Below are 14,417 nucleotides of genomic sequence, written 5' to 3' on the forward strand. Positions count from 1 at the left end.
GTGCTGAAGGCCTCCGAAGTTTAAATAAATATTCCTAGTAAATGTTATGAAAACCTCTACTCCTTTCATGAGAACCTGTTCCAAAAAGGCTAAAGGAGATATGGTTTATTTACATGAATCCCATTTTGATCTTCAATAAAAATAACGTGTGGGCTATGTTGGACAGGATGGTACTGCACACCAAGCAGGACAAGGGACAAATCCCATTCATCTCAGCCTGTGGAAGCAGGAGATAATATCATCGTAGGAAAGCAAGCAGAATTTTGTTCCATGTATGCTCCAGTTTTGCAGCCTCTGGAGCACTTGAATATGAAGGTTCAACTGATTCTTCTGCAAGAGGGAATCCAGTTCAATTCATTCCCCTTATAAAAACTATTAGAACTATAAAAACCAAAAGAGAAGGAAGCATGTGTTTGCATATAAAGCTGAAAATGTTCCCAGGTGAGCAGGGAGAGTGTTCCTCTGATCATGGCTCCGCAGGATGACGCTTTTCATTCTGCAGACCAAAGGTTTGTCCTGGGGTAAGCATGGTCCATTGTGGCAACAAAAACAGAAGAGGTTTGGTGAGTTCAGACCAAGGAGCTGGAGTGGTGCAATGGGTCTGTGGTGTTCCTTGGGCCAATAGACTTAACAAAGCTTTAGGTGGGGATACAGACAAGAAGCTTCAGGTGCTGCAAATGGCAAAATTTTCAAGAAAACACATGAATGAAGTTTCCTACCTCATCTTCCATCTTCCCAAGAACTCTTGCCCTCACAGAAAATCTCCAGCCACCCTCCTACATCTCCCTGTTTCTGCAGCAGGTGTGGCCAGAGGAAGAGGCAGGAGGAAGGAAAAGGGACCGCTCCTCCTGACAGACTGCTACACAGGGCCAAACTAGCTGGAGCAGGAGGCTTGTGGCCAGACTGCTGAGGGCTGGCCATGCAAACCATGAACTTATCCCACTTCTGTAGTGTTTTTACCTTGCTTAAATATAAAAATGAATATTTGCTTTTGATTGATAAGTTTTAGCTTAGTTACATATCTGTGTCAGTTATCTTTCTTGGTGCTTGTTTACTAGAAATTCAATAGCAGAGAAAATATGTGCCTCATGAGAGCCACGTAAATTGTTCCATTAACGGAACTGGATAAGCAAATTGCTCTTTGGATTTTTTTGCTATGTGACTTAGGTAGAACACCTAAAGACAGGAAATAGGATTTTATTCTTTGCCAGGCTGTGTGTCTATCTATAAACAGGTCACACGGAGGGGGGAAATAACAGTGAAGAATGTTTAAAATGCCAGTTTTCCTCTTCTTGCTTGTGCTCATTCCTGTTTTGTGCATGATCCAGCTCTTAAAACCTGAATGCTGAAGATAATATGAACAGTACAATGTCTCTGCTGATGTCATAGGATGACAAAATCACTTTATTTTTTCTTCATTATTAACCAATCAATTGATGTTTTTCTTTTTTTACACAGGTAAGGCAGGATTGTTTATTAACTTATTTATCTTCATTCTCACATCTGTTGTTCCCAGCTCATTCACTGCATATGGAAATTTTACTATGAGATGAAGCACCTTTGACAAAAGCTGAAGCTGTGAAAAGCTGGTAGTTTCCCAACAGTCCTTTGTAAGTCCAACAGTCTTTTGTAACAGTCCCACAGGCTGCCAACCTCAATGATCTAGGGTTAAAAAATATTGAGTTGAAATAAACTAAAAATATCAACAACTTGAGTATTGCTTAAAAATCTTGTTTCCCTTGACACAAAAGCAATTTCATTTATCTGCACCAATTCCTTCCATTTTTATTAGCTGTCCAAATCTTGGAGGCAGCTTCGTAAATCCCAGTCTTACTTTTATCAGTTTGATAGGTCACACTGAAAATAGATAAAAGATGCTCATGTTTTATTTTTTTTTCCTGCTGTATCTGCAGTTCTGCCAGCCACAAGTGTAAAGAAAACAGGCATATACTACTCATATCCTTGAGACAGTGTAGAAGTCATGAAGAAAAACCCCCACAGTTTATTAGTAAGCGACTTGGGACTTTTCAGCTCTGAAAGTGTACTCGTCTCATTCTTTTCATACCTCGTCCACAAGTGAAAAGGATAGAAGATTTTCTTTTTATGCAAAAGGACATTCTTATGAAACAGGAAAGTTTTAGCTTTCAGGAAGAATCTTGAGGCTTTAAGGAAAAACATTAGACACAGGGAGACTTGTGATGAATTCGGAGAGCTGGCAACACCTCAGTCAGGCTTGTTCTTCATTTCTATTAAAGCTGAAATGAAAAATGTCAAAAAGTGAAAAACCTGATAAACCAGCAGGAAACAGTCTTGCCCAGTCAGCTTTTTTTCCTGAAATAAAAGACAAATCTCTATTAAAAAATCTACTCACAGTTTCAAAGAAGTCAAATTGCAAGATCGGTTCTCATTGACTCCAGCTTTAAAACAGCGTGCTCACTTAAGGGTTTGCTCAAGGGAACAGCAAATACTCTAGTACCAGATTTAGTTTTGAATATCCTTGGACTTGATAAGCCTATACCTCTTGAGAAGCGTGCTGATGTAGACAAATATTTTTCTTACCGTTTCCCTAACAAGATGAATATCTGCTTATTTGCTTTGTTATGGAATATTTGAAACCCACGCTGGACATTGTGCTTCTATTTATAATTAAGATAAGCTGGTTTTAGCACATTCAATTGAAATTTTGAAAATTATTCAAGAAAGTGAGTTTATTGGGTAAAGGCTACAAACCTAATGGATGAAATAAGTTTAAATATTGCAGCTTTAAAGCACTCTGATAAAGAGTATATAGTACTGTATTCAGTATCCTTTAAATGAGATGGTGATACTACTACCAAGTCAGATTTGACATCACAAAATCCTTTCTCCAGGTAGTACCTTAGGCCAGTGCAAGGCCCCATTAACTTGAGCAGTGCCTGTGCTGTCGTATATACTTTGGTTGTGTGTGCCCACCAAGTCTCTCTCATTAGCACTGGCAATTAAGCAGACTCAGAGTTACTAGATCTCCTTGTACAGCTGCCTGACAATCAAACAGGTCATTAAATAAATAAACAAACAAATAAATAAATAAAGACCAACATTTATCTGATTCAGTAAGCTGACCTGTGCCTCTATTTGTCCCAAATGTTAGACATGACAACAGAAGTATGCATGGAGTGATGGTGGAAAGGTAGGACTACCCTACCTTAAGAAACCTTAGAAAAGGTTAAGCTAATCCTGAAAATGAACCCTGACATCACAAGTTTGTCCAGGCCAGAAAGTTGTGGGTGGTTTGAATGGCTCTTCTTTTCCACTGCCTTGCCCTTTAGGAAACCCTTCCAGCCTGAAGAACCGGGCTTAAGGAACAGAGCAGCTGAACTGACAGGTCTCATTTGGCACTTTTTCACTTTTTCTTCCTGCAGGTGTAAATAATCCATCAGATGCTAAGAAGAAAGCACAAGGGCTGAATTCATTTTTCTTCTTTAGGTCAACTTTTTACTACTGCAGTAAAAATGAATGTGATCACTGTAAAGAAAACTTTGGAAGTCAATCTAGCACTGCATTAGCTTTCTTCATGGTACTATAGGGCACAACTTTGAATTTGCATTTATTAAGATGCTTATTTGGCCTCAGTGTTATTTTACTTTCACCTACTTAAAATCAAATGAATTTTAACACTATAGACAAGATTTCCATTAGGAACCAAATGTGCAATCTGAGGTAGCTGCCAACACAGCGTTTTGTAACGTATGGTAGCAGAGAGTTTTACACTTTTAATGAAAATTTTAAGCAGTTGATTTAAGAGTTTATATATCACAAAGCAAATTCCCCACTGCTCTCTTTGATAGTAAGCAAAAAGTAGTGCTTGAAAAATAAAGGAAGGATATTTTCTATGATCTAGTATGGAATTCTTCTGTGGAACAGAAAATTCAGCTATCTGTGTTGCATTTGTCTTTGAGCTTGGTGAAATATCTAATGAATACTGCAGTGGCTTCTACCTTGCTGCTGTAAATGAGGGGCATGATGTCAAAGTTAACTGTGTTTATTGCACTTAAGTGACTTCTAAGCTCAGATACATCAACAGCTGTTTAACATGAGCAACTGAATACACAGCAGTTCAGTACACTTAGACACACAGTTTTCAGGAAACAGCTATTTTTCCTCATTGATGCTGACTATATCCTTGATAAATAATTGAGTGATTAAAATGCATTCTAAGACACATCCTTTTCTAAATTTATTTATGACAATGTTTGCTTTCCATATGCACTAGCCATCTGTGGTTTCCATCTTTTTTTTCATTGCGTAGCAGGCTCTTGTCCCACTGTTTTGCCTGTTTCTCTTAATAAAGCACACAGTCTGAAGAAACAATATGAACAGTGTGCAGTACAAACATCTCAATTTACTCTCTGTAGATAATTGGTGCATATTGTGCCAAGACCAAGCAACATATAAAAGTTGATGCTTTGAGTTCTGGTAGCTCTGAAACAGAGAATCAATCATAGAATCATAGAATCACAAGGTTGGAAAGGACCTACAAGATCATCTAGTCCAACCATCCTCCCATTACCATTGCTACCACAAGCCACTAAACCATATCTTGTAGCTCCTCATCCAGATGCCTCTTGAACACTGCCAGGGACAGTGACTCCACCACTGGGGCAGCCATTCCAGTGCCTGACCACTATCCGAGAGAAGAAGTTTTTCCTTATGTCTAATCTAAACCTTCTCTGGCACAACTTGTGGCCATTTCCTCGGGTTCTGTTTTTTGCCTGGGAGAAGAGGCCAAGCCCCTCCTCATCACAACATCCCTTCAGGAAGTTGTAGAGTGCAGTGAGGTCTCCCCTGAGCCTCCTCTTCTCCAGGCTAAGTCCAGAGACTATTTCCTTCTGACAGTGCAGTTTAGTCCTTGTGGAGTTATCAGGTGATTATCTTTATTTCATCCCTAGATTCACTCTCATCACTAGTTTTTTCATAAGAAAATGAGACGGATCAGTTTTGCTGTTTTTATCTATCTTTTGATCCCTCCTCATAATTCTAGAAGATTCAGTTAATCTTGGCAGGAGATAGACTCTCTTCCAGCAGTTGTACTCCAGTGATGAAACATGGATTTCTGTTAAGACTAAGCAGGAGAAACTAGTGATGAGACTAGAGGGAATGGCCTCAAGTTGCACCAGGGGAGGTTCAGGTTGGTCAGCCACTGGAATGGGCTGCCCAGGGAGGTGGTGGAGTCACTGACCCTGGAGGTGTTCAAGGAACATTTAGATGTTGTGTTGAGGGATATGGTTTAGTGGGGAAATATTTGTGGTAGGCAGTCGGTTGGTCTAGATGATCTTGGAGGTCTTTTCCAACTTTGGTGATTCTGTGATTCTATTCCATGAGAAAAAAAGAAATAAATTCTGCCAGTGATTTGATTTTTTTTCTTTTTCCCCCCAATAGTTTGGACTGTGAGGGAAACAGAAATGGGAATAGGCAATCTTCTTGTAATAATGACTGCAAACATAGACCAGCATTGAATTCCAGATCAAGCCAAATTAAAGAGATGAAGAAAAGACAAGTAGGCTAAGAAACTGAACAAAATACACCAGCTAAGTTGAAAAAAAGTTTTGTGCATGTGCTTGTTTGTAAAACCAATGCTCTGCCCATCTCAGGCAAACTACTGACTACTTTTTTCCAAATACTATCGTCAGTTACTTTGGGAGAAGATGTTTGCTGGAACTTGCTGTACTTCTACCAGATCTTTTGATTATCCAACTGGGATGCAATTTACAGACAGCATTTTAAGGCGAGTCTTGGCAGTGCAGTTCCCATTAGCATCAATAAAGTGCGCATAGTGTGAAGATAACTATAATCCTTTTGCAGATTAAACACTTGGTGCTGTCAAAACTTTTCCTAATGTTATAAATCCAAAGGCATTCTTTCAACATGGGTGAGTATACATTTGTTTACATATGAGCAATTGCAGTAGTTCTGACTGCATTGGGTGAATAGAAATATCCCTTCAAGACTGATGTTGGTCTGCCAGAAAACATACTTATGAATGGGTGGCCTGGATGGTGTAGGTGTTCAGGACCTTTGAAAGTCACACTGAAGGGTCTCTGAACTATATAATGAGTTTCAAGTGTATTTTAGGTTTCAAAAGTTAATTCTTCATGCAAATAGACAGCTAGATTGCTAACTTAAAAACAAACAACAAAACAAAACCCAGCCTAATCTGCATGGATATATATTGAGTGCAGCAGTAGGATGGTTTTGTGTCTCGTGAACTGTAGACACAGAATGTGATCCCATGAAAAAAGTCCTTTCTCTCCCTCTGAAACATAAACCTCTGCATGTAATAGGTCTAGTTTTGGTCTCAGTCGATATCTTCTATCTCTAGTATAAAAAACCTGTGTAAAGAGTTTCAACGTCAGACTTGTAGAAATGTTGCACTGCTGTAAATAAAATGAAGTTCATGTGCAGATAATTGCATGAGGAATTGGAAAACATATTTCAAATATAGAGGTATACAACTGCAGGTACCCGCTGCCCCGCAGACCTCCACTTTTGTTACTACAGCAATATGAGAATCCAGAGAGACAGAAATACAGCCGAAATCTTCAAGCTAGATAGCAAAAGAAGGCAGTTAAGAAAAAGAAATAAGCAAATCAAGAAACAATGTGGCCCTAAAATCAATTTTCTCTTTAATGTTATGCAGCTGTATACATAATACATACATTTAAACACGGAGATATTGAGATAAATTCATGCCCGTGAATAAGTGGGTCTCCTGGATGGGAAAAGCTGGCACTTGTGTTGGCACTGGCTGATGAGATATCTATTCTGCTCCATCTGCAGCAGGAAAGCTGAGCTGCCACCTGTCTAGTACAGGGCTGGTCTGCCTTTACCACCCATCCTCCCCAGCAGGGTGTGAATCCTTGTTATCCATGGACTAACCCCATACTTTTGAGCTTCCCTTGCCTACAGAAGCACCTACATATCCCTTAGGGACCTACAAGTCCTGCCTCTGGAACCAGAAGATGGAGGACTATACTCAGATCCTATAGTATATGAAAAACCAGAGTGGGCAGTGGAGTTGAAGTCTGAACCTCCAATGAAGGCAAGCGCCAGAGCTGATCTGCACAGTGCTTCATCTCTTTGCTCACCAGCTCAATCCTTGCTGAAGCACTGTAACAGGTTTGGTAGTTATGTTACAGGAAGGATTCAGGGGTGACTGGCTGAAGCTACGTGTATCAAAACATGTCTATTTGTATTACCACGGGATCTGGTGACTTCTCCATTATTTCCCACCTCTAAACTGGTGCTTCATTTCCGCATGAAAATGTTTTTCTGCTTAGGCAGTTATCAGCTTGCGGCTTCTCTGGCTATTCTATGTACTATTTCTAAGATGATTAAGAAAAGTAAACTTTGCTAGATATGGTAAGGTTTCTGTAAAGATCTATGCATGTATGGGAATGCTTTAGGGATCCATAACTTGAAAAAGATTGAAAATGTCTCCTGCTTTAAAGTAAAGCGACTTTCACCATAAATCATCTGTCTCTGCTTAGAAATGATGTTGCGAAGTGTTGAATGCCTGCATTGTACAGTTGGCAAATGACTGGAAATAATCTTTTTTTAAACCTCTGTCTGATACACTTGGGTTCTTTTACTGAAAAGAGCATCAGGAAACATCAGCTGGAACTGGTCCTAAACTTGACACGTCTTACTTTTCTGAACAGCTGCTTCTGCTGTACTTGTCACCACAGTGCTGGATGAACTTCCATCGCTGTACTTAACAGCAGGAATAACATTTGTCTTAGTTTAGTTTATTTTTGGTTAGATGAGTTACAGAGAGTTGTCTCATCAAAAATCCGACTTTACTGATTCCATCATCTGACTCAAAAGCTTTGTTCATTATTCTTCAGCAGCAAGATATGTGTGGTATTCAGATAGATGAAATCATTCAGAATACGCACACTAGGTGTGTGTAGTTCAGAATGCTTCCCTGCAGCCTGAGAGCCAAAATTGGCCCCTCTACACTAACACAATTCCCCTGACTTAGGTGAAGTGACAAAGCTGTAACTAATTGGACTAAGCATGCAAACGTTTGCTCTGCACAGCCAAAGAATAACCCTGGCTCCAAATGTTTTTTCCTGAATACATTTTCATGGTACCTGGCCTCATTTTAGCCTGAACAATACATTTTTTATCTACAGACACTAAAAATAGCTCAAGTACTAATTAAAAAAGAAAAACAAGCTGTGACAGAAAACAATAAAGGCAAGGAAATGTGAAAGCATTTTTACATAGCCAGCAGCTTCCCTGGCACCATTTCTAGCTATGAAGAGGGTTATTAGCAAGCCCAGAATTATATAAACAGCTTCCCCTGCCAGCTCCTGGACAACAGAATCATCATTTACTTACAAATTATTCAAGTCAGCAAAATCCACCTTTTCATTAGACCAGTGGAAAGACTGGCAGAGGTTTCTAAAAGTGGGATTATGATCAGAAAAAAAATGACTCTCAACAGTTCAGTGCCCTAATTTCATCCACTCACTGCTGTTCCTGCTTTCCTCACTGACAGGACAGGGTGTTTATCGCTGTGAACACAACGTGCCCATCAGCTGCAGGAGGAGTAGCTTCATTCCTCCCTGAAAAATGCACCAATGTCAAAATTGTTTGCTAGCTCCAAGATGCTGAATCTTTGCTACTAGAAGTGAAAATGGAGAAAGGAGTAAATGGATTCCATTTGGGACTATGCTAAAAATGGTTAGAGTTTAAACCAGCAAGCAATGCAAAGGTGATCTGGAGTTAATGAGGAATTCTGCATGATTTTAAGTGATTCATTTGAGGATTAGCTATGCATCTCTTCAGTTTTCTAACCTGCTGCAAAAGCAGGCAAAAGGGCCAACATCAGGGCTCATGTTTGCCGTGAGTGACAGAGCAGCATTCATGTTCTCAGATGCCAGGTGAGCAGAGGTTGGGATATGGGAAATTGCAGCACTGGGAGCCCTCAGGCAAAGCAGGAGGCCCTGGTTCAGTAAATCGCATAACTTGGAAGGAGCAAACAGTCCTACTAGTGGGGCGTAATCAGGTTATGCCAGTGCTCAAGTGTTTGCAAGATAGTGGCTGTATCTCTCAGTATTGCTGGTTCCTATCTTCAAATGGCAATAATGGTACCTCCATCAAGACAAGAAGTAATTGATTTTGTCACAGCTACAGAAAAGATGAGGCCTGTAGGTACAGAACAACTCAACAGCAGGAGAAATAGGGGACTATGTGAAGTAATATCTTGGGATGCTAATTTTTATAAGTACTCCTGTTTTTAAGGGTGATTGTGTTACATACTCACCTTCTCTTACTCTGGCTGAACATGTGCATTTGAAAAAGAAAACCATCTGATAAACTCTGCAGATAACAAATGGGAATCAATTGGCTTTGCTTATCATGCAGCGTGAGTAGATGCCTTCACACCTGAGCAAAGCTTTGGAAAACTCTGTTTGGCCCGAAGAATCAGGACAAGCTGACTCTCCAGGACCAGGAGTTAGCAAAGTTACCATTTTATACGTCACTGCGTCAGCAACAAACATTCTGTGTCAAACACAGCCAGGTACTTACTGTGCTCTCCTAAAAGCAATCCCTGGGGAATCTTCTCAACATTGCTAAGACAAAAAAGCTGCAATGGCCTCATGAAGGCATTTCTAGATTATAACTGCATTTAAGATTACAATAAAATAAGAACTAACATGCAGAAGTAGAGCTGAGCTACTATTACTTCATAATCCACATTCTCTTTTGTCAGACCAGATATAGCTGTGGCCTGGTAGACTGAGGGAAAAGTCCCACAAGAGGGTCAAGCCAGTGTAACTGAATTGCTGCTGGTGGACACAGCCCTGCAGCAGTCCTGCAACCTTGCTTAGACTAAGCGTACAGATTTGCCTGACATTTTTTTGCTGAGCAGTAGTTTTGTGTTGATCCCAATACTTGGAAATTTCTTTAGTAACTTTCAAGGAAGGTGAAGGCCTTTAGAAACCAGCTAAAATTATCCTGACAGATAACTCTACTCTGTTCTCACTAACCTCCAGAACTCAAGCAATTTCATGCATCATTACCAGTCCCAGCCAAAATCAATGGTTGTAATTGAGATGTAGCATGTCACTGTGGCTCCCGTGACAGGACTCTATCTGTCAGGGCTTCCAGGGCAAAGCGGATACAAGGTAAAGGCTGTTTCTACAGCAGATGACTTTTCCCCAGGTACTTAGCATGTTCTCTTACAGCAGTTCAGTGTACAACAGATCAAGCTAGTCATTGAGTATCTAGCAGGATGGACTATGAAACCATAAAAGCTTTCTTTTATGTCACCTACAGTGACATAAGTTGGTTGTTAGCGAAGATAAATTACTCCTCATTTTTCTTACCTATGAAATGGTGCTGTTGCTTTAAGCAATGTCAGCAACATCATGCTTTTGCTATTCACCTGAGTGGGGATTAATTCTTATCAGGAGAAAGTCTGCTTTTCCAGAACAATGGGAACAAAGGCCTCTGAAGCCAGTGCAGACTGTGGCTGACTAGTGTACCCAAGCACCATACCTCTGCAGAACAGAGACAGTCCACAGCCTTTGTGGTCACGTCATTCATTGCGTAGTCCTGATTTAAAATTGAAGCAGGTTGCTTTCAGAAGGGCATTTCTGTAAAATAAATAGAGAACTGTGTGCAAACACGGGTCTAAAAGAAAAAAGAAATGCCCTGCAAGATCTTTGAAGTCTTCTCATTTAGTTGCCTTCAGATTAACCTCCTAGCAGCAAACAAAAATGAGCTCCATTTGTGCAAGTCAGGACTTTCCAGAGAGTTTGCTTGTGAGGAGGTGTGGGCATGAGGAATGCTACTCACTGACAGATAATATATCTGAAAAGGACTTTGAAGTTGCGCTGAATAGTTCCTATATCAGGGCTTCAGAGGCACAGCGGCTGTAAGCTAAACCTGAAAAAGAAAACAAAGGTATTTTATTATCAAACATATTTTTTGTTCCCAGACTTTTCCAGTTGTAGGTGTTGTCAGTCTTCTGCCTGATGTTACAGGTAGAGATGCTCAGTGGGAATGGACAGAGCGTGGCTCTGCTTTACACTCTTCTGTCAGAGTATAAGTACCACGGTAAAGAGGAGAGTTGGTAAGCACGGTAAATAACTGAGAGTAGTTCTCTTCCTAATTTACTGTTGGGACTCATTTGGCTCAGTTTTGTCCTTGTGGTATTAAAAACTAAGGAGAACTCCATTTAAGGCAATGGGAACAATTTGCTTGGGAGTACAAAAACAATGGAATGAGGCTCATTGGAACCATTTATGTATTAGAGAAACTACTTGAAAACATGTTTCACAGTCTTGTTTTTTTCTGCCCTCTTACCACACATTTCTGCAGTTATGTTGTAGTTTTGGAACTTCTCTTTTGAAGAGCAAGAGCTAAAATAGGGCAGAAATTATAGAAAAATACAAAGATGGCTGGCAACTTGAGCTTGAGAGGGTCTTCAAAATCCCATAGCAAGCAGCAGTGTCTTGTTTTCAGAGAGCTGCAGCACAGTTCTGAGATTCCTCCTCACCTCTGGGAGGAAGGTGAATTGGTTTGGCACCAAAAACATGTGCAGAACAGACCAGTGACTGCCTCCACTGCTTGTAGTGCTACTCCATGGCTTACAGTGAGGACATGGCAAAGGCTTTGCTCATTCCCTAAGCTTACCTACACATCATGTTTACGTCTGCCTTTCCAAAACTACTTTTCCTTATAATTAAAGATGTCTCCATGGCAAAAAGATAACCAATGGCAGGGTATGGGCAACACCTCTTTTCCGGGAACCCCATTATATCAAGACAAAGAGATCCCTGCCTGTTCTGCTGGAATTGCCAGTAGGGGTTTCTGTACTGCTTCAGTGCCCCAGAACACATTGCTATGCTTTTGTCCTTCACACCCAGCAGCTGCCCAGCACTGCCCCTAATAGCAAGGAACTGGAACAGGGAAAAAGCAAGGCATTTGCTAGAATAAAGTGACTATTTTTCTCTCCTGTAATTAAGATTCCTCTTTCTGGGTGCAGTGCTGAAATCGCTTTACTGCACCTAGTAGAAAGGTTAACACTTTTCATTCCTCTTCTGTCTTCTTGTAACAGGCCATTGCAGAAGCAGATTTCTGGTGTTTTGTTTTGTATTTTTAATTAATATCCTCTAAGATAAAGTTGCTTTTTACTGTTCCCAACTCATCCAAATTTCACTGAATTATCTCTATAGTGTAAGTCTTCTGCACACAATTAATCTGCTTATAAAGGCAGTTTCTACATCAATTTGCTAACATTATGCCTTTTAGGTGAGCCACAGGAATCCCATAACAGAAAGGAAAATACAGCGAGGCCTTCTTGCTCATACACTGCCTTTAAGAGCGGCAGGCTGCACATCTTGCTCTTCTCTCACCCACCACAGGAACTCCCCCAACTTACCTCTGTTCGTGGGGTCAACTTTTAGGCTGGCAGAAGTCCAGTGACTTCATTAGTGGCACACCGGAGAGCAGCACAGACCCAGCCCTCTGGGCTTTAAATAACACTTTAACATTGGTGTTGTGACTGCTAGAAGAAATTAAACTCTGGCTGGCCCGAGTTGTCTTGAGGAATCCAAGTACCCACATGTAGCAGATAATATAACAGGCTGTTACCTCCTGTCTCTGCACAGCTTTGGGAGACCAGATGTCTCTAGCCTTAGAATCTAAGTATCTGCAAATGGAAGTGTGCAAAGCTAGCATAATTTCACACTCACATCACCACTTGCTTTTGGGATTTGATTTTTGGCTAAGAAGATTGCGTCCCATTAATCCTGGAGACCTCTCAGGGCTGGAGATAACTGAAAACCAGAACCCGAATCTTCACGCTTCAGGAAGTTATTTGGGATCTATCTCCCTTTCCTTGTGCACCTGCAAGTACAGCTTGCTTTGTTTGTTCAGGAAAGAGTTTTTATTTAAAGATAAAAAAGAAAGAAAGAAAGAAAGAAAGAAAGAAAGAAAGAAAGAAAGAAAGAAAAAAAAAAAAAAGAAAGAAAAAGAAAGAAAACATATCAGAATCAAGTGTTCCTGGCTGTGTGGGATGTGCCCTTAAATGAAAAGTGCCTGTACCAATAAAGCACATCCGGTACCCCCAGGTCATCCTGGCTGTGTGGAAGTGGACAGGGATGCTCAGGGGCAGCTGTGCAGGTCATAACTGCATGAGTCATTACTATGCAGAATACTGTAGTGTGGGATGTAGCTGTGTGGGATGTCACAGTGTAGGACACAGCTATGTGAGTCATCAGGGTGTGGGCACAGCTGAGAGGGACCTTGCAGTGGGAGTAAGTACAGTGTGGGACCTTGCTTTGTGCAGGACACTGCTGCGGAGAACACGGTGGGTTGCCACTGTAGGTCCCTGTGGTGTGTGTCATTGCTGTGTGGGACTTGTGGGACATGTCAGTGGGACAAAGTGGGCTACAGCTGTGTGGGACATTGCAGCATGTATCAGTACAGGTGGGGACACCGTGGCAAAGGTCATCACTGTGTCTGCATATGATGTTGCTTTGAGGGATGTTGCTTGGCAAACATGACTTAATTTCCTGGGCAACCTGCTCTAAGTGGCACTGGTTGAGCAATGGGCTAGATCATCTGACCTCTAGAGATCCCTTCCAGACTCAGTTATTCCATGGCCCTGTGATACTGACATGCTGGAGGGAAGGGATGCCACCCAGAGGGAACAACATGCGGTTCAGCAAAGTGAAGTGCAAGTTGCTGTACCCAGGTCTGGGCAATCCCAAACTTATCCAGTCTGTGTGAGGACAGAGGAGCCCAGAGACAGAGAAGGACTTTGGGGTCCCAGTAGATGTAAAGCCTGACGTGAGCCAGCAGTGTGTACTTGCAGCCCAGAAGATCAGCAGTATCCTGAGCTGCATCAAAAGAGGGGTGCAAGGTGAAGGAGGTGATTGCCCCCCTCTAGCCCGCCCTTGTGTGGCCTCATCTATAGTACTGTCTCCAGACCTGCAGCCTCCAGCATGAGAAAGATGTGGACCTGTTGGAGTGGGTTTGTAGGGGGGCCTTGAGGATGATCAGAGGGCTTCAGCACCTCTCTTGTGAAGACAGGCTGAGGGTGCTGGACTTGTTTAGCTTGCAGAGAAGGCTCTAGGGAGACTTCCTTGAGGCCTTTCAGTACTTGAAAGAGGTCTACAGGAAAGATGGGAAAGGACTCTTTTACCAGCAAGTGTCTGATAGCCTAAGGAATAATGGCTTTACAGTGAAAGAGAGTGGCTTCACTCAGGGATTGATGAGGCCATAGCACAGGCTGCCTTGAGGTGTAGATGCCCCCATCCCTGGTGGTGCTCAGGGCCAGGCTGGATGGAGACCTGGTCAACCTGAGATGCTGGGTGGCAACCAGACCATGGCAAGGGGTTGGAACTGGGTGGTGGTCG

The sequence above is a fragment of the Excalfactoria chinensis genome, chromosome 2 (genome assembly GCF_039878825.1).
Source record: "Excalfactoria chinensis isolate bCotChi1 chromosome 2, bCotChi1.hap2, whole genome shotgun sequence".
Taxonomy (NCBI): Eukaryota; Metazoa; Chordata; class Aves; order Galliformes; family Phasianidae; genus Excalfactoria; species Excalfactoria chinensis.